Source organism: Gavialis gangeticus, unplaced genomic scaffold (assembly GCF_001723915.1).
Source record: "Gavialis gangeticus isolate Ggan-Ray unplaced genomic scaffold, GavGan_comp1, whole genome shotgun sequence".
NCBI classification, from domain to species: domain Eukaryota; kingdom Metazoa; phylum Chordata; order Crocodylia; family Gavialidae; genus Gavialis; species Gavialis gangeticus.
Window position 1 is genome coordinate 52,768,141 of NW_017729032.1, and position 5,563 is coordinate 52,773,703.

Below are 5,563 nucleotides of genomic sequence, written 5' to 3' on the forward strand. Positions count from 1 at the left end.
GTTTAAACAACTGAGTTACAGAGACAGGTCAAACTTGTTATGGGACACAATCCTAATGCCACTGGATGGTTGCCAAAGAGACAGTATTGTAACATGTGCAGACCAAGGGAAACTTCAGCACATACAAGCCAACAGGTTGGAGCAGGGAGAGCTCAACCAGAACTCTGCTGGGCATCATCAAGCCTTTCAGCAACCAAGTGCTGAACTTTTCAAAGCAAAAGTCTGGAAGTTTTAGAAAGACCCACCTTCAGTGAGGTTTGATTTGTAGCTATTGCGGCAGTATTTTGTGCGCCCCACCTTTCATTTTTCAGGCAGCTGCTTAGAAGTCCTCAATTCAAGTCATGCAAGCCATGCATTTATTTTCTTGCTTTTGTTTGTTAATAATTACAACTGCAACTGTGGTATGGTGGGAGATATGAAAAACCGTAAGTATTAGTTACACATCAATTTCAACAGCTGAGATTGTAGAAGTAACTCTGTGAAATTATAAGGCAAATTATCTTGTCAGTTTATGGCAAAGGTTTTAAAAAACTTGTTTTAGTCATGTACTAAAAGTCACTTATTTCATCTGCATGCAAAGATAATGTGAAGTGATGATAGCAGGCAACTCAGCTGAAGAGGTTGATGAAGTCCCATTGTCCAGTGACAAAGCCAGTCACACTCCTGGTGAAGTATTCTGTGTGACAGGGAAGCTACACCTGACAGAAAAAAATTCAATTCAAATGATCAACACACTGGACATAAATGAACATGCTCAACAGATTGCAACTATTTACTTTTGCTTCATGGATGAGTAATTCTCTCTCTCGCTCGCTTTCTTTGTACCAGAGATATATTGCTGGTCTCACAGGTGGAGCATTTGCATTGAAAGGTGTGAAATGTGAAGAGTTTTGTTTTATCAGTGCTGATACTGATGACACTGTACGTAAATACAGAGAATATCTTATGAGCAAAACAGTGTCCAATGAACTTCAGGAAGAAACTGGTCAAGATAGAAAACAGTCAAGTTTATCAGCACACATGCCCTACATTATCTCTTTGCTACATAACATTGTCAAATGAGGACATGACATACCAAAGGACAGTAGTGTTTACATAAGATGGCTTTATTAAGAAAAGGTCATGAAGAGACCTTTGGAAGTTCATGAAGAGACAACCTTGAGCTTTTATGAAATGAGAGGTGAACTTGTGGTGATTTTCAGGTTGGAAGAGTCTGTATACACTGAATTTCTCAGATGTTTCTGGTAACTTTAAACCACATTAAAGACCATCCCCCAACTATATCATCCCAGGCAAGGCTTTGTCTAGCTGGGTCTTAAAAACCTCCAGGGATGGAGATTCCACAACCTCTCTGCGTAGCCTGTACTCCTATCCTAGTGAGAAAGTTTTTCCTAATATCTAACCTCCACTTCCCTTGCTGCAACTTGAGACCGTTGCTCCAAGGATCATTGCTCCTTGTTATCTGCTACCCCTGACAACAGTCCAGCTCCATCCTCTTTGGAATGACCCTTCAGATACTTTAAGGCTGTTATTGAAACCAGCCAGTCTTCTCTTCTCCATTTTAAATAAGTCCAGTTCCCTTAGCCTCTCCTCAGAAGTCATGTTCTCCAGTCCTCTAATCATTTTTGTTGCCCTCCACTGGACTCTTTCCAATTTGCCCACATCCTTTCTGTAGTGGGGAGCTCAAAACTTAACACAGTACTCCACATGTGGCCTCACCAGTGCCCAATAGAGCGGAATGATCACTTCCTTCAATCTGCTGGCAGTACTTCTACTAATGCAGCCCAGTATGCCATTAGCCTTCTCGGCAACAAGGGCACACTGTTGGCTCATATTCAGCTTCTTATCCACTGTTACCCCCAGGTCCTTTTTTGCAGAGCTGCTGCTTAGCCACTCAATCCCCAGCTTGTACTGGCACATGTGTTTTTTCCATTCTATGTGCAGGAATTGCATTTGTCCTTACTGAACTTCATGTGATTTCTTTTGGTCTAATCCTCCAATTTGTTGAGATCTCCCTCAATCCTAGTCCTACCCTCCAGCATCTCTACTACTGCTTGGTGTCATCCACAGACTTTCTAAGGCTGTACTCCCTGCCATCTTCCTCCTGGCCACCCCAGTTGTCCTGCTGGCCCACCATGGTCACCGTTGCTTATCTCACAGTTATCTTACTCTGCCAGGCTCCCCCACACAATTGCCACCTGGCCAACCACTGCACACCCTCCCAGGGCTCCTGCCACTACATTAAATCTAGTCGTGACTAATTGCATGTGTAGATGTGCCCACTGCATGGTTATGACACACCCACGAATTATGATTGACTATATATTGGACGGCTATTTACTGTGAATATTAAAACAAATAAACAAGCAAAGAAACAAGAGCCCCTAAAAATCCCATCAGAATGGGCCACATGTAAATGAAGGCGAAAGAACAATTAAGGATGGAGAGTGCACAACATTCTCATCCTTAAGGAGATTCTTTCAGGTGAAGGCTAAGGCGTGGTCCAAAGATCAGCATCTATGTAGTAATACTAAGAAATTCTGACTCACATATAACATTTATTTAAAAAAATATATTGGAGAAATGCAGTTTTGGATAAACTTCTCAGATTAAATTTATGCATACATTATTTTGAAGATGGAGTTGCTATGGTAATTTGTTATTTACCAGAGACATAATTGTAGCATTTTTTTCCCCTCCAAACTGCTGTATGAACAAGTCACACCTGTTCCTGAGTGGGCTTAAATTACTCACCCTTCTTTTCTATGCCAAACTTTTAATATTCAATTGCTTTGCTGTTTCAGAGCCCATACACTCTTTCACTGATGACTGGTACTTTATTTCATCTGCAGAACTCACTTTTTCCTGGTTAAAATCTAAGGGTGAAAAAACAACAACATACAGTGTCTGGTTTAGAGTGTGTGTATGTGTATATATATGTTTTGTTTTCATTGAAACCAAGGGATGTGCTGCTCTTTATTAGGTTGCAGACTTAATATTCAACATTTCTCTACTGTGAACTACATACCAAAAAGAATTCTCTGAAGAGATGAGAAACTGGACCCACAGAGTAGAGTGAATAAAAATTAATTGTTTCCAAAACTAAGTGATCTTCAGCTTTGCACGATGACGTAACTGCATCAAGCCAGGCAAGAAAAATGCAAAAACAGGTGTCATACTCACTGAATGTTAGTGGTGTTGATTGTTGTTGTGTCATTTACAGTATATGTAAATTTGACTTTTGGTAAAGTCTAGTATGACATTGTGTCATGCACTGAATAAGCAGCTTTCTTTGTAGCAAATCACTTAGTAGGTTAAAGTGTCCATTAGTATCACTTGACAAACCTTTGCCAGGGGGGAGGGATGAGATCAGCAAATCATGGGTACATTATGATTTGATCCTACAACAAGTTCAATTAGATCAAAGCATTCCACCTCCATTTTTAATGCCCATTTTTAATTTTATACTTATGCCAGAGGGCAAAGGAATAGATGGCATGTTAGACATGTTCTCTGATGATAACTGAAACATTTAAGACACAAAATACTCTTGCTTTTAGGGCTATAATGTCAGCTTTAAGTATTTTTAATTAACACCTTCTACATGCATTAAATATGCTCCTTCTGGCCAATAAAGGTTTTTTCTTCCTTCTCAATTCTCTGACCTGAAGGAAGACTGTGTATCACTATCAAGAAATAATAGCAACTGCTACATAAAAAAGAAATTAGCCAACAAAATGAAAGATTTGCTTGGCTGAGAATGTGAGGGAGTGTGTGCAGTCATGTACAAATGTAGGTAAGCACTTGCTGTGCTGTTTTGGGGGAGGTAGAATATTGTGGTTGAAGTGGTGAGGCATCACAAAACCCCAGTGGGAGCTTCCTCCAGAAACCACATCCACATTTCTTCCTAAGAGCCAGCTGTACACCAGGCTGTGTGATTATGCAAACACACAAATAACTGTCCAGGTGTATAGAAATAACAGGTGCATAGCACCCACTGTACACATTGCCCTCATTTCTACTCAACTGTAGGTTTCCTGGCCAGTGTGTTGGCTACCAAACTGAGCTAACTCAGGTGTATAGATTAGTATACTGATGCTCAACCTCTGGGCCCAGGTCCAGCCCATGAAGTCATGTCACCTGAGCCCTGGGGAATGGATATGTGGTGGTGGGGGAGCAGTGACAATAGTGCCAGCACTCCCCCACCACCTAATTTTCAAGCAACATGGCCAGATGACATGGCCTGATCTAGGGCATGGGGCCAGTGTATGGGGCCTGGACTGTGGGTCCAGTCAAGCACACAAGGGGCTGGGGCCCAAGTCAGCATGCATGAGGCTAGATCTGGGGCCCAATCCAGTACATGGGGGACCAGGGCCAGGCCAGGCCAGTGGGCTTAATATGGTGTGTGTAGGGGCAGGGCTGGGGCCAGGGTGGCAGGCCCAGGACACAATGTGACACATGAACTGGATTTGACCTGTGGACTGACCATGTACCACTCACCTGGCCTGCAGCCAGGAAAATGTGGGTATCGCTGAATTAGTATCATCAGGGATGGATGGGTACTATGCCTGTATATTACTCGTTATACAGGGTATGTTGTAAAACCATAGTCCAACCTGTTGTCAGTCTTCTATCACCACAACTCTATATACCTGTTTAATTATTTAAGAACTATTGCTTAGCTGTCAGGAAATGCTACTATTTCTGACCTTTCACATTCCCCCCTCTAGTTCTACCTGCTTCTCAACATCCTTCGCTCCTTTGTCTACCTTTTCTAATAGGCACCTTGTTTGTTTCCACAGACTCCACCTCTGGTCTTGCTCTTTGACATGGTAGCTTCTTTACTTCATCTCCAGTCCCCACTGCATGTGGCGATAATGCTGACAATGACCTTATGGTGCCTATACTGCTTCCCTGCTGGATCTGGGAATACTACAGAGGAATAAGCCTTTCCCCCTTGTTCCTAATCTGTACATCACTTTTTTATCCTTTATAGCTCAGATGCAATACTCCCACAAAAGCTATAAAAAATTAGATCATGCTCAGCCCCAACTCTGCACACGAGATTGGGCCCCATGCTAGATCATGCCTGTGGCCTCAGCCCCATATGCAGGGTCATATTAGTTTGGTGGTGGGAGAGTAGTAGCAGCATTAATTGCCACTGCTCCCGTGCTGCCAAATTTCTGAACCCATGGGGAGCCCTATGCACTGGATACTGTGGCTCCACAGGACATATGGCCCTGGGCAGGCTATCACGGAGACAGTGCTTTTTCTTCCTCTCTTTGTTGGAGGGAGGATTGTAGGACACTGGGTGTCCTCAACACCTAAGAGTATTTGGCCCATGAATGGGGGGGAGTACCACTGTTCTAAGCCATGTACTCTGTCTAATTCTCAGGCTTGGGCATTTACAAAGTAGGAGTGAATGGGGAAGCCTTCCTTCACGGCAGCAGTCCAGAAGTCAGTGTGGGAGGTAACATAGGTACCTCCTGTCTCATTCCTACTGTTTTTGACCTCTCACCCTTTCACTCCTTTCCCTCTACCCTTACTGCTTGCTCCTCTGGTA